At 37.5% G+C, this 21,779-nt stretch overlaps 9 non-coding genes across 9 annotated transcripts; all 9 read left to right on the top strand.

The window, feature by feature from the left end:
• Positions 1 to 2,873: 2,873 nt before the first annotated feature.
• Positions 2,874 to 2,945, top strand: trnad-guc (transfer RNA aspartic acid (anticodon GUC)). The gene has a single exon. It is a non-coding gene; the product is annotated as a tRNA-Asp (tRNA).
• Positions 2,946 to 3,775: 830 nt separating this feature from the next.
• Positions 3,776 to 3,847, top strand: trnad-guc (transfer RNA aspartic acid (anticodon GUC)). The gene has a single exon. It is a non-coding gene; the product is annotated as a tRNA-Asp (tRNA).
• A 389-nt stretch (positions 3,848 to 4,236) lies between these two features.
• Positions 4,237 to 4,308, top strand: trnad-guc (transfer RNA aspartic acid (anticodon GUC)). Its single transcript has one exon. It is a non-coding gene; the product is annotated as a tRNA-Asp (tRNA).
• A 154-nt stretch (positions 4,309 to 4,462) lies between these two features.
• trnad-guc (transfer RNA aspartic acid (anticodon GUC)) lies at positions 4,463 to 4,534 on the top strand. Its single transcript has one exon. It is a non-coding gene; the product is annotated as a tRNA-Asp (tRNA).
• Positions 4,535 to 5,546: 1,012 nt separating this feature from the next.
• trnad-guc (transfer RNA aspartic acid (anticodon GUC)) lies at positions 5,547 to 5,618 on the top strand. Its single transcript has one exon. It is a non-coding gene; the product is annotated as a tRNA-Asp (tRNA).
• A 7,186-nt stretch (positions 5,619 to 12,804) lies between these two features.
• trnad-guc (transfer RNA aspartic acid (anticodon GUC)) lies at positions 12,805 to 12,876 on the top strand. The gene has a single exon. It is a non-coding gene; the product is annotated as a tRNA-Asp (tRNA).
• An 839-nt stretch (positions 12,877 to 13,715) lies between these two features.
• On the top strand, positions 13,716 to 13,787 carry trnad-guc (transfer RNA aspartic acid (anticodon GUC)). Its single transcript has one exon. It is a non-coding gene; the product is annotated as a tRNA-Asp (tRNA).
• A 6,066-nt stretch (positions 13,788 to 19,853) lies between these two features.
• Positions 19,854 to 19,925, top strand: trnad-guc (transfer RNA aspartic acid (anticodon GUC)). The gene has a single exon. It is a non-coding gene; the product is annotated as a tRNA-Asp (tRNA).
• Positions 19,926 to 20,529: 604 nt separating this feature from the next.
• On the top strand, positions 20,530 to 20,601 carry trnad-guc (transfer RNA aspartic acid (anticodon GUC)). The gene has a single exon. It is a non-coding gene; the product is annotated as a tRNA-Asp (tRNA).
• Positions 20,602 to 21,779: the final 1,178 nt, after the last annotated feature.

Consider the following 21,779-nt stretch of genomic DNA (forward strand, 5'->3'; position numbering starts at 1 on the left):
AACAGTTTATGGTGCCTATGGGAACAAGCTTTCATTTTGACTGTGATATTAGTGGTTAAAAGTGGATCTGTGGCTGTGGAGCTACTGCTCCTGATCAACAGGACCTGAGGACCACTCTTGCTATGTGTCCTATGTTGTGCATTAAAAGAGACGAGGGGAGCCCCCTGCCAGAGGAGTTATCCACGAACATAAGATCCCCCACTCGCCTGCCCTGTACTCCAGATAGTGTACCCAAATCCCTTTTCTTAATTACCATCGCCACCAATTCTTTAGTCAGAATCCATATTTGTTTTTACATTTGCAGAATATTAGTATTACTCAAACTGCATATAGGATTGTTTGCACACACACACACACACACACACACACACACACACACACACACACACACACACACACACACACACACACACACACACACACACACACACACACACACACACACACACAATTCAATGTATTCCTCTTATTGAGCAATCAATCAATCAATCAATGTTTACTTATATAGCCCTAAATCACTAGTATCTCAAAGGGCTGCACAAACCACAACACAAACCACTATGACATCCTCGGTAGGCCCACATAAAGGCAAGGAAAACTCACACTCAGTGGGACGTCGGTGATAATGATGAATATGAGAACCTTGGAGAGGAGGAAAGCAATGGATGTCGAGCGGGTCTAACATGATACTGTGAAAGTTCAATCCATAATGGATCCAACACAGTCGCAAGAGTCCAGTCCAAAGCGGATCCGACACAGCAGGGAGAGTGCCGTTCACAGCGGAGCCAGCAGGAAACCATCCCAAGCGGAGGCGGATCAGCAGCGCAGAGATGTCCCCAGCCGATACACAGGCGAGCAGTACATGGCCACCGGATCGGACCGGACCCCCTCCACAAGGGAGAGTGGGACATAGGAGAAAAAAGAAAAGAAATGGCAGATGAACTGGTCTAAAAAGGGAGTCTATTTAAAGGCTAGACTATACAAATGAGTTTTAAGGTGAGACTTAAATGCTTCTACTGAGGTGGCATCTCGAACTTTTACCGGGAGGGCATTCCAGAGTACTGGAGCCCGAATTCATATAGTTTAACTAGTTGGGTGACGTCATAGAAGTAATAATAATAATGATGATAATATCAACAATGACTAAACAATAATAATAACGATAATGATAACAATAATAATAACAATATGAACAATAGCAATAGCAATGACAATAAATGATGACAATAATACATATAAAATAATGAAGATGATGATGACGATGATAATAACAACAACAATAATAATAATAATAATAATCATTATTAGCCAGTGATGGAGTTTAACACTTAGGCATCCATGTTCACATTCATATTCATTGCCCATACCATTTTTTTGTATCTTGTTTTGAACTGATGGACATTTGGACATTGCTTGAGCCCCACATCCAATCCGTTCCAAAGTTTCACTCCATGCACAGACACAAACAAACTTTTCCTCGTAGTTCTTACTGTTGGAATAGTAAAGATACTACACCCCCTTAGATTATGAACTCCTTCTCTGTGTTTAAAATGTATTTGAATATTGGCAAGTAGAACCTTTTTATGGGTTGTACTTGTATAGCGCTTTTCTACCTTCAAGGTTCTCAAAGCGCTTTGACACTACTTCCACATTTACCCATTCACACACACATTCACACACACATTCACACACTGATGGAGGGAGCTGCCGTGCAAGTTCGCTTTAAATAGTAATTGAGCTGTATTAAAATCAACTAGATCAGGCAGTTTTAATAATTTAGATTGTAAAAATAAAATATTTGTGTGGTCACAATATCCCAACTTGTGTAGAATTCTTATTGCACATTTTTGGAGTGTAACCAGGGGATGTAGTGAAGTTTTGTAGTTGTTGCCCCAGATTTCTATGCAGTAATTTAGATATGGCAAGACCAATGAACAATATAATACATGCAGAGCTGTGTAATTTAAGAAGAATTTGGATTTATTGATAATAGAGATGGTTTTGGAGATTTTGCTTTGTATATGTCTTATGTGTGGTTTCCAGCTTGATTTATTATCAATAGTGACTCCTAAGAATTTAATTTCTGACACCGTTTCTAGAATCACGCCATCTATATTTATTGCTGGTCCTGGATTGGAATAGCCGAATAACATAACTTTTGTTTTCTTTAAATTAAGGGATAATATGTTTATATCTAACCATGTTTTTAATTTTGCAAGTTCATTATTTAGGGTGGATACAAAATTTGTATAATTATCGTTTGTAGACTTAAAACTCTGAAGCGTTTTTTTTTTTATTGGTGAAAGTTTTACTGGGGCACTGCAGATCAACAGTGGGCCACGTGCCCCAGTGAAATATGTCTGGCGACGCCCCTGGACCCACCATCATCAAAAGAATCAAGCAGAGACACACAATGCAAATATCTCGAAAACTTTGAATTATATTTTTATTTAAACCACATTAAACAACTCAACGAACATCCTACAAGTCTGCTGATTGATTCCATCATTTTTCCCGGGGGTTGTAAGAGTGCCCGCCTAACATGTACAATGTTTTAATGGTCAAACATGAAAGAGAATCATTGTATCATTTACGGCATGGGTGTCAAACTCTGGCCCGCGGGCCAAATTTGGCCCGCCGTGTAATTTAATTTGGCCCTTGAGGCAATATCAAATTAGAATTAGAGCTGGCCAGCCGCTGTAACACCGCATTCACCGCTAATACTCTTACTTGCCAACCCTTCCCATGGTCAACAGCCATACAGGTCAAACTGCGGGTGTCCGTATAAACAACTTTAACACTGTTCCAAACATGCGCCACAGTGTGAACCCACACCAAACAAGAATGACAAACACATTTCAGGCTTCATCATATCCTCGTTAGTATAGTGGACAGTATCTCCGCCTGTCACGCGGAAGACCGGGGTTCGATTCCCCCACGGGGAGTTCTTTTCTGAACGTCTTACATACACAGAATAAATAATAAAAGATAATGTGTTAAGTTGTATTTTTTAAGGCAAAATTATAAGAAAAAACACAGACTATAAATATGTTTAAAAGAAACATGTGTCCTATTTACATATTCATGAGGTTCATCATGTCCTCGTTAGTATAGTGGACAGTATCTCCGCCTGTCACGCTGAAGACCGGGGTTCGATTCCTCGGCGGGGAGTTCTTTTCTGACCGTCTTACATACACAGAATAAATAATAAAAGATCATTTATTAAATTGTAATTCTTAAGGCAAAATTATAAGAAAAAACACACACTATAAATATGTTTAAAAGAAACATGTGTCCTGTTTACATGTTCATACACGTCATCATGTCCTCGTTAGTGTAGTGCACAGTATCTCTGCCCGTCACGCGGAAGACCAGGGTTCGATTCCCCGACGGGGAATTCTTTTCTGACCGTTTTACATAAACAGAATAATTAATAACAGATAATTTGTTAAGCTGTATTTTTTAAGGCAAAATTATAAGAAAAAACACCGACTATAAATATGTTCGAAAGAAACGTGTCATATTTACATATCCATACACTTCATCACGTCCTCGTTAGTATAGTGGACAGTATCTCTGCCTGTCACGTGGAAGACTGCGGTTCGATTCCCCGACGGGGAGTTCTTTTCTGACCGTCTTACATACACAGAATATATAATAAAAGATCATTTGTTAAATTTTAATTCTTAAGGCAAAATTATAAGAAAAAACACAGACTATAAATATGTGTGAAAGAAACATGTGTCCTATTTACATATTCATGAACTACATCATATCCTCGTTAGTATAGTGGACAGTATCTCCGCCTGTCACGCGGAAGACCGGGGTTCGATTCCCCGACGGGGAGTTCTTTTCTGAACGTCTTACATACACAGAATAAATAATAAAAGATCATTTATTACATTTATTAAATTGTATTTCTTAAGGCAAAATTATAAGAAAAAACACGGACTATGAATATGTTTGAAAGAAACATGTGTCCTATTTACATATTCATGAACTACATCATATCCTCGTTAGTATAGTGGACAGTATCTCCGCCTGTCACGCTGAAGACCGGGGTTCGATTCCCCGACGGGGAGTTCTTTTCTGACCGTCTTACATACACAGAATAAATAATAAAATATTATTTATTAAATTGTAATTCTTAAGGCAAAATTATAAGAAAAAACACAGACCAAAAATATGTTGAAAAGAAACATGTGTCCTATTTACATATTCTTAAAAGTCATCAAATCCTCGTTAGTATAGTGGACAGTATCTCCGCCTGTCACGTGGAAGACCGGGGTTCGATTCCCCGACGGGGAGTTCTTTTCTGACCGTCTTACATACACAGAAAAAATAATAAAAGATTATTTATTAAATTGTAATTCTTAAGGCAAAATTATAAGAAAAAACACAGACCGAAAATATGTTGAAAAGAAACATGTGTCCTATTTACATATTTTTAAAAGTCATCAAATCCTCGTTAGTATAGTGGACAGTATCTCCGCCTGTCACGCGGAAGACCGGGGTTTGATTCCCCGACGGGGAGTTCTATTCTGACCGTCTTACATACACAGAATAAATAATAAAAGATCATTTGTTAAGTTGTATTTCGTGAGGCAAAATTATAAGAAAAAAACGGCATGGGTGTCAAACTCAGGCCCGCGGGCCAAATTATGGCCCGCCGTGTAATTTAATTTGGCCCTTGAGGCAATATCAAATTAGAATTAGAGCTGGCCAGCCGCTGTAACACCGCATTCACCGCTAATACTCTTACTTGCCAACCCTCCCGATGGTCAACAGCCATACAGGTCAAACTGAGGGTGGCCGTATAAACAGCTTTAACACTGTTAAAAATATGCGCCACAGTGTGAACCCACACCAAACAAGAATGACAAACACATTTCGGGAGAAAATCCGCACCGTAACACAACATAAACACAACAGAAAATATACCCAGAATCCTTTGCAGCACTAACTATTCCTGGAAGCTACAATATACAACCCTTGCTTTCACCAAACCCTTTCCACCTCAACCCTGCCACCGACAATAGGCATTCAATTTATATTTAAATTTGGATATGCCATTGAGATTTTTTGATTATTATTATTATTTGAAACTCGATTGTGCATGTCACCATAAAGTTATATAAGCCTTGCTTGTTCAATATTTAATGCAAAACTTGTTTGGGTCCCTATTAAAAGGTTCATTTGTTCAACCTCGGCCCGCGACTTTGTCCGGTTTTAAATTTTGGCCCACTCTGTATTGGAGTCTGACACCCCTGATTTGCGGTGATACCAAAGATATCACTAACTTGACGCAGTAGCTTCGACGTCCTCGTTAGTATAGAGGACAGTATCTCCGCCTGTCACGCGGAAGACCGTGGTTCGATTCCCCGACGGGGAGTTCTTTTCTGACCGTCTTACATACACAGAATAAATAATAAAAGATAATTTGTTAAGTTGTATTTCGTAAGGCAAAATTATAAGAAAAAACACAGACTATAAATATGTTTAAAAGAAACATGTGTCCTATTTACATATTCATAAAGTTCATCATGTCCTCGTTAGTATAGTGGACAGTATCTCCGCCTGTCACGCGGAAGACCGGGGTTCGATTCCCCGACGGGGAGTCTTTTTATTTCCGTTAGTCTTGCATGTATAGACAAAATAAACAATCTTTGATCCTTTAAGTTTGACGCACTGTGACGACAAGAATTAATAAAAAGACCAGGATTTGGTGGCTTTGGCCACTTACAGGCCTACTGAAACCCACTACTACCGATCATCGCAGTCTGATAGTTTATACATCAATGATGAAATATTAACATTGCAACACATGCCAATACGGCCGGTTTAGTTTACTAAATTGCAATTTTAAATTTGGCGGGGAAGTATCATGCTAAAACGTCACGGTATGATGATGCGTGCGCGTTACGTCACGCATTGTAGAGGACATTTTATTCCAGCACCGTCACAGCTATAAGTCGTCTCTTTTCATCGCATAATTCCACAGTATTCTGGACATTTGTGTTGCTGAATTTTTTGCAGTTTGTTCAATGAATAGTGGAGACGTCAAAGAAGAAAGCTGTAGGTGTATTGCGGCCGCCTTTAGCAAAACAAACACAGCCGGTGTTTCATTGTGCACAGTCCCGAAAGATGACAGTGAAGCATTACTATGGAACAGAGCGGTCAAGCGAACACGGTTGGATTGGACCACACATACAAATTACAGTGTATTATGCAGCGATCAATTCGAAAGATCTTGTTTTGAAGAGGGTCCCTTTCGAAGGGCAGAGATGGGCATCGCCACCACCCGTCGACTGGTGCTGAAGAAAGGTACGGGGCCGACCTTCAGGTTGTACAGGTACGACCATATAATCTCACTAAAACACTAGTAACACAATAAGCAGATAAGGGTTTTTCCAGAATTATCCTAGTGTATTTGTTTAATAACATCTGAATCGCTCCCGCTGTATAGTCTTTTTTTCCCCCCCCCAGTCCTTCACTCTCACATTCCTCATCCACGAATCTTTCGTCCTCGCTCAAATTAATGGAAAAATCCTCGCTTTCTCGGTCCGAGTCGCTCTCGCTGCTGGTGGCCATGATTGTAAACAATGTTCAGATGTGAGGAGCTCCACAACCCATGACGTCACACCAGACCTAATACTGTACTGGGGGACACCTGGGGCACAAATAATTCATGTGAGCGTGCAAAGCGCGCAAGCAAAAACATTTTTAGCACTTATTTATCATAAAAAATACATAAATAGTGCTTTAAACTAGGAAATCATATCAGATTATGTTGTATGGATCTTTGATGAACCACCTGAATTTAACTAATGCATTTGACCTACTTGTGCACTTTTTTTTTACTCCAGACTTATAAACTGCTACTGGTAAAAGCAAAAATCTTTTTTAAATATATATTGCAGTAATCATCTGCAAATTTAACATCTACCAAAGTAAAACAAAAAATAAAGCACTCCTACATCTCTGGGTTCTTTTATATTATTTAATTTCCATTTATGGCAATGTGGCTAATCCTATTTCAGATACACAAAACTATAAAATATACACAAAACAATAAAGCCACAGTAGTAGAATAAATGAACAACTGTTGTGTGTCTGTTCAGGGAATCCTTTTCTGAGAAGTAAACTGTAACGTCTCCTTTTCATTTTTGCAAAGTGGTCAATCACTCTGGACAGACATGGAAATATTACAGTAACTGTTATACAGTTGACCAGTGGTTCCCAACTGCTGGGTCGTGACATAAAAGTGGATTGTGTGTCATTTTCAGTGAGTCACAGTCACATGTGTGCATGAAAAAAAAAAGTTTAGGGAGAAAAAAAAACAATTGTGGCAACAAAACCAGATATTTTTAGCCATTTTTCTAGTGACTATTAGTGAGTATTTTAGCAAAAGGCAAACCGACTAACAAGTTGGAGGAGGACTCAGGACAGACATGGAAATATATTTTTTTTAAATCTAAATGGGGCAACAAAACCCAATATTTTCAGCCATTTCTGTATTTGTTTTCTGAAAACAAATACAGAAATGTTATTATTTTTTCTGGAAACAAAACCAGATGCTTTAGCTGTAGCCATTTTTCTGGTGACAAAACAAGATTATTTTAGTCAAAGTCACACCGATTAACAAGACAAGTCTGCTGTGCTATTTTTCTGTGAAATAAACTTGAATGATTTAAACATTTGGCTCACGACTTGATGATATGGAAACATGTTTTTCTTCCTGAAGATAAACCATTTGAGAAGCACTCAACTCACACATGCTGACTCAAAATCATCATTGATGCAGAACCAGCAGACAATAACCAACATGATGTTTCATGTTCATTGGAAATTCCCCCGACAGCTCGTACAGCAAATGAATATGTTTGTCTTGATACAAGGAATAAAGTTAGCTAACTTAGCATCAACTTAAGATAATGATGTTGCCTAGCTAGCTAGGACTTCACTTACATCTCTCATTCCTGCTGCTTCTCTGCTGCAGGCGAATAACTTTCTTAAATCCATCTAGGAGTTACAGTTTGAGTCAAATCAAAATCAAAATAATGTAATTAACAAATTGCTGTTGGCTAACGTTACCTACCTCACGCAGTGGTTCTCATCCTCTCTGTCTCTCTCTCTCTCTCTCTCTCTCTCTCTCTCTCTCTCTCAACCGAAGTCTCGATCCACATGTGAATAAATTACCATATTAATTAGCCATGTGCTCATTGTTAATGGAGTGAATACAGTAGCAATAAATTACCATACTAAGTAGTATATGCGCTGTTGTCTATGTTATGTATGAATGAATGAATGAATGGTTTATTTTGAGCCATGCAAACAAAACAAGAGAATGACATAAAATACAAAATAAATATATAAATACATTATTTTTACACCTACATTGAAAACATTACATGTGACTAATCTTTTGTAGATGTCAAGATTGGCTCAAAAGGGAGTGGGAAGAAGTAAACTTATTAGGTCCCACCCCTATACATATACAATATATATATATACAATATATAATACAATGATATATATAATATAATTCAGTTCAGTGGTTGCTGCGTGGATGCTATATATTATCTATATATAATACATTTAAATTCACACACACTTACATATATACATATGTACACACACATATATACAATTTATATATATATATATACATATAGATACATATACATATATATATATATATATATATATATATATATACACACATACATACATACACATACACTCATAATCACATACATACACAAATGCATATACCCAAAATACACATATGTCCATCACACACACACACACACACACACACACACACACACACACACACACACACACACACACACACACACACACACACACACACACACACACACCTATATAAATACTATATATATATGATAGTATATATAATATACACTTTTGTCTAAACATTATTAACAGTTTATGGTGCCTATGGGAACAAGCTTTCATTTTGACTGTGATTTTAGTGGTTAAAAGTGGATCTGTGACTGTGGAGCTACTGCTCCTGATCAACAGGACCTGAGGACCACTCTTGCTATGTGTCCTATGCTGTGCATTAAAAGAGACGAGGGGAGCCCCCTGCCAGAGGAGTTATCCACGAACATAAGATCCCCCACTCGCCTGCCCTGTACTCCAGATAGTGTACCCAAATCCCTTTTCTTAGTTTCCATCGGCACCAATTCTTTAGTCAGAATTCATATTTGTTTTTACATTTGCAGAATATTAGTATTACTCAAACTGCATATAGAATAGAATAGAATAGAATAGAGTTTTATTGTCATTATTGCAAGAACAACGAAATTGGATTGTCTGTACACACACACACACACACACACACACACACAATTCAATGTATTCCTCTTATTGATACTAATTCATATAGTTTAACTAGTTGGGTGATGTCATAGAAGTAATAATAATAATGATGATAATATCAACAATGACTAAACAATAATGATAACGATAATGATAACAATAATAATAACAATATGAACAATAGCAATAGCAATGACAATAAATGATGACAATAATACATATAAAATAATGAAGATGATGATGACGATGATAATAACAACAACAATAATAATAATAATGATAATCATTATTAGCCAGTGATGGAGTTTAACACTTAGGCATCCATGTTCACATTCATATACATTGCCCATACCATTTTTTTGTATCTTGTTTTGAACTGATGGACATTTGGACATTGCTTGAGCCCCACATCCAATCCGTTCCAAAGTTTCACTCCATGCACAGACACACACAAACTTTTCCTGGTAGTTCTTACTGTTGGAATAGTAAAGATACTACAGCCTCTTAGATTATGAACTCCTTCTCTGTGTTTGAAATGTATTTGAATATTGGCAGATAGAACCTTTTTATGGGTTGTACTTGTATAGCGCTTTTCTACCTTCAAGGTACTCAAAGCGCTTTAACACTACTTCCACATTTACCCATTCACACACACATTCACACACACATTCACTCACTGATGGAGGGAGCTGCCGTGCAAGTTCGCTTTAAATAGTAATTGAGCTGTATTAAAATCAACTAGAGCAGGCAGTTTTAATAATTTAGATTGTAAAAATAAAATATTTGTGTGGTCACAATATCCCACCTTGTGTAGAATTCTTATTGCACGTTTTTGGAGTGTAACCAGGGGATGTAGTGAAGTTTTGTAGTTGTTGCCCCAGATTTCTATGCAGTAATTTAGATATGGCAAGACCAATGAACAATATAATAAATGCACAGCTGTGTAATTTAAGAAGAATTTGGATTTATCGATAATAGAGATGGTTTTGGAGATTTTGCTTTGTATATGTCTTATGTGTGGTTTCCAGCTTAATTTATTATCAATAGTGACTCCTAAGAATTTAATTTCCGACACCGTTTCTAGAATCACGCCATCTATATTTATTGCTGGTCCTGGATTGGAATAGCCGAATAACATAACTTTTGTTTTCTTTAAATGAAGGGATAATTTGTTTATATCTAACCATGTTTTTAATTTTGCAAGTTCATTATTTAGGGTGGATACAAAATTTGTATAATTATCGTTTGTAGACTTAAAACTCTGAAGCGTTTTTTTTTTTTTATTGGTGAAAGTTTTACTGGGGCACTGCAGATCAACAGTGGGGCACGTGCCCCAGTGAAATATGTCTGGCGACGCCCCTGGACCCAGCATCATCAAAAGAATCAAGCAGGGACACACAATACAAATATCTCAAAAACTTTGAATTATATTTTTATTTAAACCACATTAAACAACTCAACAAACATCCTACAAGTCTGCTGATTGATTCCATCATTTTTCCCGGGGGTTGTAAGAGTGCCCGCCTAACATGTACAAAGTTTTAATGGTCAAACATGAAAGAGAATCATTGTATCATTTACGGCATGGGTGTCAAACTCTGGCCCGCGGGCCAAATTTGGCCCGCCGTGTAATTTAATTTGGCCCTTGAGGCAATATCAATTTAGAATTAGAGCTGGCCAGCCGCTGTAACACCGCATTCACCGCTAATACTCTTACTTGCCAACCCTCCCGATGGTCAACAGCCATACAGGTCAAACTGAGAGTGGCTGTATAAACAACTTTATCACTGTTACAAATATGTGCCACAGTGTGAACCCACACCAAACAAGAATGACAAACACATTTCGGGAGAAAATCCGCACCGTAAGACAACATAAACACAACAGAAAAAATACCCAGAATCCCTTGCAGCACTAACTCTTCCTGGAAGCTACAATATACAACCCTTGCTATCACCAAACCCCGTCCACCTCAACCCCGCCGCCGACAATAGGTATTCAATTTATATTTAAATTTGGATATGCCATTGATATTTTTTGATTATTATTATTATTTGAAACTCGATTGTGCATGTCACTCTAAAGTTATATAAGCCTTGCTTGTTCAATATTTATTGCAAAACTTGTTTGGGTCCCTATTAAAAGGTTCATTTGTTCAACCTCGGCCCGCGACTTTGTTCGGTTTTAAATTTTGGCCCACGCTGTATTGGAGTTTGACGCCCCTGATTTGCGGTGATACCAAAGATATCACTAACTTTACATTGAGTTTACGGCTTCCTCGTTAGTGGACAGTATCTCCGCCTGTCACGCGGATGACCGGGGTTCGATTCCCCGACGGGGAGTTGTTTTCTGACCGTCTTACATAAACAGAATAAATAATAAAAGATAATATGTTAAACTGGATTTTTTAAGGCAAAATTATAAAAAAAAACACATACTATCGATATGTTTGAAAGAAACATGTGTCCTATTTACATATTCATTAGCTTCATCATATCCTCGTTAGTATAGTGGACAGTATCTCCGCCTGTCACGACGGGGAGTTCGTTTCTGACCGTCTTACATAAACAGAATAATTAATAAAAGATAATTTGTTAAACTGTATTTTTTAAGGCAAAATTATAAGACAAAACACATACTATAAATATGTTTGAAAGAAACATGTGTCCTATTTACATATTCATGAGCATCTTTATATCCTCGTTAGTATAGTGGACAGTATCTCTGCCTGTCACGCGGAAAACCGGGGTTCGATTCCCCGACGGGGAGTTCTTTTCTGAACGTCTTACATACACAGAATAAATAATAAAATATAATTTGTTAAGTTGTATTTCTTAAGGCAAAATTATAAGAAAAAACACAGACTATAAATATGTTTAAAAGAAACATGTGTCCTATTTACATATTCATGAGATTCATGATATCCTCGTTAGTATAGTGGACAGTATCTCCACCTGTCACGCGGAAGACCGGGGTTCAATTCCCCGACGGGGAGTTCTTTTCTGACCGTCTTACATACACAGAATAAATAATAAAAGATCATTTGTTAAGTTGTATTTTTTAAGGCGAAATTATAAGAAAAAACACAGACTATTAATATGTTTAAAAGAAACATGTGTCCTATTTACATATTCATGAGATTTATCATATCCTCGTTAGTATAGTATTGCAATTTAGTAAACTAAACCGGCCATATTGGCATGTGTTGCAATGTTAATATTTCATCATTGATGTATAAACTATCAGACTGCGATGATCTGTAGTAGTGGGTTTCAGTAGGCCTGTAAGTGGCCAAAGCCACCAAATCCTGGTCTTTTTATTAATTCTTGTCGTCACAGTGCGTCAAACTTAAAGGATCAAAGATTGTTTATTTTGTCTATACATGCAAGACTAACGGAAATAAAAATATGTTCGAAAGAAACGTGTCATATTTACATATCCATACACTTCATCACGTCCTCGTTAGTATAGTGGACAGTATCTCCGCCTGTCACGCGGAAGACCGGGGTTCGATTCCCCGACGGGGAGTTCTTTTCTGACCGTCTTACATACACAGAATATATAATAAAATATCATTTGTTAAATTGTAATTCTTAAGGCAAAATTATAAGAAAAAACACATACTATAAATATATTTAAAAGAAACATGTGTCCTATTTACATATTCATACACTTCATCACGTCCTCGTTAGTATAGTGGACAGTATCTCCGCCTGTCACGCGGAAGACCGGGGTTCGATTCCCTGACGGGGGGTTCTTTTCTGGCCGTCTTACATACACAGAATAAATAATAAAAGATCATTTATTACATTTATTAAATTGTATTTCTTAAGGCAAAATTATAAGAAAAAACACGGACTATAAATATGTTTGAAAGAAACATGTGTCCTATTTACATATTCATGTGCTTCATCATATCCTCGTTAGTATAGTGGACAGTATCTCCGCCTGTCACGCAGAAGACCGGGGTTCGATTCCCCGACGGGGAGTTCTTTTCCGAACGTCTTACATACACAGAATAAATAATAAAAGATCATTTGTTAAGTTGTATTTTTTAAGGCAAAATTATAAGAAAAAACACTGACTATAAATATGTTTGAAAGAAACGTGTCCTATTTACATATTCACGAGCTTCATCATATCCTCGTTAGTATAGAGGCCAGTATCTCCGCCTGTCACGCGGAAGACCGCGGTTCGATTCCCCGACGGGGAGTTCTTTTCTGAACGTCTTACATACACAGAATAAATAATAAAAGATCATTTGTTAAGTTGTATTTCTTAAGGCAAAATTATAAGAAAAAACACAGACTATAAACATGTTTAAAAGAAACATGTGTCCTATTTACATATTCATAAAGTTCATCATGTCCTCGTTAGTATAGTGGACAGTATCTCCGCCTGTCACGCGGAAGACCGGGGTTCGATTCCCCGACGGGGAGTCTTTTTATTTCCGTTAGTCTTGCATGTATAGACAAAATAAACAATCTTTGATCCTTTAAGTTTGACGCACTGTGACGACAAGAATTAATAAAAAGACCAGGATTTGGTGGCTTTGGCCACTTACAGGCCTACTGAAACCCACTACTACAGATCATCGCAGTCTGATAGTTTATACATCAATGATGAAATATTAACATTGCAACACATGCCAATATGGCCGGTTTAGTTTACTAAATTGCAATTTTAAATTTGGCGGGGAAGTATCATGCTAAAACGTCACGGTATGATGACGCGTGCGCGTGACATCACGCATTGTAGAGGACATTTTATTCCAGCACCGTCACAGCGATAAGTCGTCTCTTTTCATCGCATAATTCCACAGTATTCTGGACATTTGTGTTGCTGAATTTTTTGCAGTTTGTTCAATGAATAGTGGAGACGTCAAAGAAGAAAGCTGTAGGTGTATTGCGGCCGCCTTTAGCAACACAAACACAGCCGGTGTTTCATTGTTTACAGTCCCGAAAGATGACAGTGAAGCATTACTATGGAACAGAGCGGTCAAGCGAACACGGTTGGATTGGACCACACATACAAAGTACAGTGTATTATGCAGCGATCAATTCGAAAGATCTTGTTTTGAAGAGGGTCCCTGTCGAAGGGCAGAGATGGGCATCGCCACCACCCGTCGACTGGTGCTGAAGAAAGGTACGGGGCCGACCTTCAGGTTGTACAGGTACGACCATATAATCTCACTAAAACACTAGTAACACAATAAGCAGATAAGGGTTTTTCCAGAATTATGCTAGTATATTTGTTTAATAACATCTGAATCGCTCCCACTATATAGTCTTTTTTTCCCCCAGTCCTTCACTCTCACTTTCCTCATCCACGAATCTTTCATCCTCGCTCAAATTAATGGAAAAATCGTCGCTTTCTCGGTCCGAATCGCTCTCGCTGCTGGTGGCCATGATTGTAAACAATGTTCAGATGTGAGGAGCTCCACAACCCATGACGTCACACCAGGGGCGTCACTAGACCTAATACTGTACTGGGGCACACCTGGGGCAAAAATAATTCATGTGAGCGTGCAAAGCGCGCAAGCAAAAACATTTTTAGCACTTATTTATCATAAAAAATACATAAATAGTGCTTTAAACTATGAAATCATATCAGATTATGTTGTATGGATCTTTGATGAACCACCTGAAATTAACTAATGCATTTGACCTACTTGTGCACTTTTTTACTCCAGACTTCTAAACTGCTACTGGTAAAAGCAAAAAGGAAGAGCAATGAATCTGCAAAAGTAAAACAAAAAATAAAGCACCCCTACATCTCTGGGTTCTATTATATTATTTAATTTCCATTTCTGGCAATGTGGCTAATCCTATTTCAGATACACAAAACTATAAAATATACACAAAAGAATAAAGCCACAGTAGTAGAATAAAGGAACAACTGTTGTGTGTCTGTTCAGGGAATCAATTTCTGAGAAGTAAACTGTAATGTCTCCTTTTCACTTTTGCAAAGTGGTCAATCACTCTGGACAGACATGGAAATATTACAGTAACTGTTATACAGTTGACCAGTGGTTCCCAACTGCTGGGTCGTGACATAAAAGTGGATTGTGTGTCATTTTCAGTGAGTCGCAGTCACATGTGTGCATGGAAAAAAAAAAGTTTAGGGAGAAAAAAATTAAATTGTGGCAACAAAACCAGATATTTTTAGCCATTTTTGTAGTGACTATTAGTGAGTATTTTAGCAAAAGGCAAACCGACTAACAAGTTGGAGGAGGACTCAGGACAGACATGGAAATATATTTTTTAAAAATCTGAATGGGGCAACAAAACCCAATATTTTCAGCCATTTCTGTATTTCTTTTCTGAAAACAAATACAGAAATGTTACTATTTTTTCTGGAAACAAAACCAGATGCTTTAGCTGTAGCCATTTTTCTGGTGACAAAACAAGATTATTTTAGTCAAAGTCACACCGATTAACAAGACAAGTCTACTGTGCTATTTTTCTGTGAAATAAACTTGAATGATTTAAAAATTTGGCTCACGACTTGATGATATGGAAACAAGTTTTTCTTCCTGAAGATAAACCATTTGAGAAGCACTCAACTCACACATGCTGACTCAAAATCATCATTGATGCAGAACCAGCAGACAATAACCAACATGATGTTTCATGTTCATTGGAAATTCCCCCGACAGCTCGTACAGCAAATGAATATGTTTGTCTTGATACAAGGAATAAAGTTAGCTAACTTAGCATCAACTTAAGACAATGATGTTGCCTAGCTAGCTAGGACTTCACTTACATCTCTCATTCCTCTCTGCCTCTTCTCTGCTGCGGGCCAATAACTTTCTGATATCCATCCAGGAGTTACAGTTTGAGTCAAATCAAAATCAAAATATTGTAATTAACAAATTGTTGTTGGCTAACGTTACCTACCTCACGCAGTGGTTCTCATCCTCTCTCTCTCTCTCTCTCAACCGACGTCTCGATCCACATGTGAATAAATTACCATATTAATTAGCCATGTGCTCATTGTTAATGGAGTGAATACAGTAGCAATCAATTACCATACTAAGTAGTATATGCGTTGTTGTCTGTTATGTATGAATGAATGAATGAATGGTTTATTTTGAGCCATGCAAACAAAACAAGAGAATGACATAAAATACAAAATAAATATATAAATACATTATTTTTACACCTACATTGAAAACATTACATGTGACTAATCTTTTGTAGATGTCAAGATTGGCTCAAAAGGGAGTAGGAAGAAGTAAACTTATTAGGTCCCACCCCTATACATATACAATATATATATACAATATATAATACAATGATATATATAATATAATTCAGTTCAGTGGTTGCTGCGTGGATGCTATATATTATCTATATATAATACATTTAAATTCACACACACTTACATATATACATATGTACACACACATATATACACACACATACACACACACATATATACAATTTATATATATATATATATATATATATATATATATATGTATATATATATATATATATATATATATACATACATATACATACATATACATATATATATACACACACACACACACACACACACACACACACCTATATAAATACTATATATATATAATAGTATATATAATATACACTTTTGTCTAAACATTATTAACAGTTTATGGTGCCTATGGGAACAAGCTTTCATTTTGACTGTGATATTAGTGGTTAAAAGTGGATCTGTGGCTGTGGAGCTACTGCTCCTGATCAACAGGACCTGAGGACCACTCTTGCTATGTGTCCTATGTTGTGCATTAAAAGAGACGAGGGGAGCCCCCTGCCAGAGGAGTTATCCACGAACATAAGATCCCCCACTCGCCTGCCCTGTACTCCAGATAGTGTACCCAAATCCCTTTTCTTAATTACCATCGCCACCAATTCTTTAGTCAGAATCCATATTTGTTTTTACATTTGCAGAATATTAGTATTAATCAAACTGCATATAGGATTGTTTGCACACACACACACACACACACACACACACACACACACACACACACACACACACACACACACACACACACACACACACACACACACACACACACACACACACACAATTCAATGTATTCCTCTTATTGAGCAATCAATCAATCAATCAATGTTTACTTATATAGCCCTAAATCACTAGTATCTCAAAGGGCTGCACAAACCACAACACAAACCACTATGACATCCTCGGTAGGCCCACATAAAGGCAAGGAAAACTCACACTCAGTGGGACGTCGGTGATAATGATGAATATGAGAACCTTGGAGAGGAAGAAAGCAATGGATGTCGAGCGGGTCTAACATGATACTGTGAAAGTTCAATCCATAATGGATCCAACACAGTCGCAAGAGTCCAGTCCAAAGCGGATCCGACACAGCAGGGAGAGTGCCGTTCACAGCGGAGCCAGCAGGAAACCATCCCAAGCGGAGGCGGATCAGCAGCGCAGAGATGTCCCCAGCCGATACACAGGCGAGCAGTACATGGCCACCGGATCGGACCGGACCCCCTCCACAAGGGAGAGTGGGACATAGGAGAAAAAAGAAAAGAAATGGCAGATGAACTGGTCTAAAAAGGGAGTCTATTTAAAGGCTAGACTATACAAATGAGTTTTAAGGTGAGACTTAAATGCTTCTACTGAGGTGGCATCTCGAACTTTTACCGGGAGGGCATTCCAGAGTACTGGAGCCCGAATTCATATAGTTTAACTAGTTGGGTGACGTCATAGAAGTAATAATAATAATGATGATAATATCAACAATGACTAAACAATAATAATAACGATAATGATAACAATAATAATAACAATATGAACAATAGCAATAGCAATGACAATAAATGATGACAATAATACATATAAAATAATGAAGATGATGATGACGATGATAATAACAACAACAATAATAATAATAATAATAATCATTATTAGCCAGTGATGGAGTTTAACACTTAGGCATCCATGTTCACATTCATATTCATTGCCCATACCATTTTTTTGTATCTTGTTTTGAACTGATGGACATTTGGACATTGCTTGAGCCCCACATCCAATCCGTTCCAAAGTTTCACTCCATGCACAGACACAAACAAACTTTTCCTCGTAGTTCTTACTGTTGGAATAGTAAAGATACTACACCCCCTTAGATTATGAACTCCTTCTCTGTGTTTAAAATGTATTTGAATATTGGCAAGTAGAACCTTTTTATGGGTTGTACTTGTATAGCGCTTTTCTACCTTCAAGGTTCTCAAAGCGCTTTGACACTACTTCCACATTTACCCATTCACACACACATTCACACACACATTCACACACTGATGGAGGGAGCTGCCGTGCAAGTTCGCTTTAAATAGTAATTGAGCTGTATTAAAATCAACTAGATCAGGCAGTTTTAATAATTTAGATTGTAAAAATAAAATATTTGTGTGGTCACAATATCCCAACTTGTGTAGAATTCTTATTGCACATTTTTGGAGTGTAACCAGGGGATGTAGTGAAGTTTTGTAGTTGTTGCCCCAGATTTCTATGCAGTAATTTAGATATGGCAAGACCAATGAACAATATAATACATGCACAGCTGTGTAATTTAAGAAGAATTTGGATTTATTGATAATAGAGATGGTTTTGGAGATTTTGCTTTGTATATGTCTTATGTGTGGTTTCCAGCTTGATTTATTATCAATAGTGACTCCTAAGAATTTAATTTCTGACACCGTTTCTAGAATCACGCCATCTATATTTATTGCTGGTCCTGGATTGGAATAGCCGAATAACATAACTTTTGTTTTCTTTAAATTAAGGGATAATATGTTTATATCTAACCATGTTTTTAATTTTGCAAGTTCATTATTTAGGGTGGATACAAAATTTGTATAATTATCGTTTGTAGACTTAAAACTCTGAAGCGTTTTTTTTTTTATTGGTGAAAGTTTTACTGGGGCACTGCAGATCAACAGTGGGCCACGTGCCCCAGTGAAATATGTCTGGCGAAGCCCCTGGACCCACCATCATCAAAAGAATCAAGCAGAGACACACAATGCAAATATCTTGAAAGCTTTGAATTATATTTTTATTTAAACCACATTAAACAACTCAACGAACATCCTACAAGTCTGCTGATTGATTCCATCATTTTTCCCGGGGGTTGTAAGAGTGCCCGCCTAACATGTACAATGTTTTAATGGTCAAACATGAAAGAGAATCATTGTATCATTTACGGCATGGGTGTCAAACTCTGGCCCGCGGGCCAAATTTGGCCCGCCGTGTAATTTAATTTGGCCCTTGAGGCAATATCAAATTAGAATTAGAGCTGGCCAGCCGCTGTAACACCGCATTCACCGCTAATACTCTTACTTGCCAACCCTTCCCATGGTCAACAGCCATACAGGTCAAACTGCGGGTGTCCGTATAAACAACTTTAACACTGTTCCAAACATGCGCCACAGTGTGAACCCACACCAAACAAGAATGACAAACACATTTCAGGCTTCATCATATCCTCGTTAGTATAGTGGACAGTATCTCCGCCTGTCACGCGGAAGACCGGGGTTCGATTCCCCCACGGGGAGTTCTTTTCTGAACGTCTTACATACACAGAATAAATAATAAAAGATAATGTGTTAAGTTGTATTTTTTAAGGCAAAATTATAAGAAAAAACACAGACTATAAATATGTTTAAAAGAAACATGTGTCCTATTTACATATTCATGAGGTTCATCATGTCCTCGTTAGTATAGTGGACAGTATCTCCGCCTGTCACGCTGAAGACCGGGGTTCGATTCCCCGGCGGGGAGTTCTTTTCTGACCGTCTTACATACACAGAATAAATAATAAAAGATAATTTGTTAAGCTGTATTTTTTAAGGCAAAATTATAAGAAAAAACACAGACTATAAATATGTTCGAAAGAAACGTGTCATATTTACATATCCATACACTTCATCACGTCCTCGTTAGTATAGTGGACAGTATCTCTGCCTGTCACGTGGAAGACTGCGGTTCGATTCCCCGACGGGGAGTTCTTTTCTGACCGTCTTACATACACAGAATATATAATAAAAGATCATTTGTTAAATATTAATTCTTAAGGCAAAATTATAAGAAAAAACACATACTATAAATATGTGTGAAAGAAACATGTGTCCTATTTACATATTCATGAACTACATCATATCCTCGTTAGTATAGTGGACAGTATCTCCGCCTGTCACGCGGAAGACCGGGGTTCGATTCCCCGACGGGGAGTTCTTTTCTGAACGTCTTACATACACAGAATAAATAATAAAAGATCATTTATTACATTTATTAAATTGTATTTCTTAAGGCAAAATTATAAGAAAAAACACGGACTATGAATATGTTTGAAAGAAACATGTGTCCTATTTACATATTCATGAACTACATCATATCCTCGTTAGTATAGTGGACAGTATCTCCGCCTGTCACGCTGAAGACCGGGGTTCGATTCCCCTACGGGGAGTTCTTTTCTGACCGTCTTATATACACAGAATAAATAATAAAAGATCATTTGTTAAGTTGTATTTTTAAGGCAAAATTATAAGAAAAAAAACAGACTATAAACATGTTTAAAAGAAACATGTGTCCTATTTACATATTCGTAAAGTTCATCATGTACTCGTTAGTATAGTGGACAGTATCTCCGCCTGTCACGCGGAAGACCGGGGTTCGATTCCCCGACGGGGAGTCTTCTTATTTCCGTTAGTCTTGCATGTATAGACAAAATAAACAATCTTTGATCCTTTAAGTTTGACGCACTGTGACGACATGAATTAATAAAAAGACCAGGATTTGGTGGCTTTGGCCACTTACAGGCCTACTGAAACCCACTACTACAGATCATCGCAGTCGGATAGTTTATACATCAATGATGAAATATTAACATTGCAACACATGCCAATATGGCCGGTTTAGTTTACTAAATTGCAATTTAAAATTTTGCGGGGAAGTATCCTGCTAAAACGTCACGGTATGATGACGCGTGCGCGTGACGTCACGCATTGTAGAGGACATTTTATTCCAGCACCGTTCACAGCTATAAGTCGTCTCTTTTCATCGCATAATTCCACAGTATTCTGGACATTTGTGTTGCTGAATTTTTTGCAGTTTGTTCAATGAATAGTGGAGACGTCAAAGAAGAAAGCTGTAGGTGTATTGCAGCCGCCTTTAGCAACACAAACACAGCCGGTGTTTCATTGTTTACAGTCCCGAAAGATGACAGTGAAGCATTACTATGGAACAGAGCGGTCAAGCGAACACGGTTGGATTGGACCACACATACAAAGTACAGTGTATTATGCAGCGATCAATTCGAAAGATCTTGTTTTGAAGAGGGTCCCTTTCGAAGGGCAGAGATGGGCATCGCCCGACTATAAATATGTTTAAAAGAAACATGTGTCCTATTT

Source organism: Nerophis ophidion, linkage group LG03 (assembly GCF_033978795.1).
Source record: "Nerophis ophidion isolate RoL-2023_Sa linkage group LG03, RoL_Noph_v1.0, whole genome shotgun sequence".
In the NCBI taxonomy this organism is placed as follows: domain Eukaryota; kingdom Metazoa; phylum Chordata; class Actinopteri; order Syngnathiformes; family Syngnathidae; genus Nerophis; species Nerophis ophidion.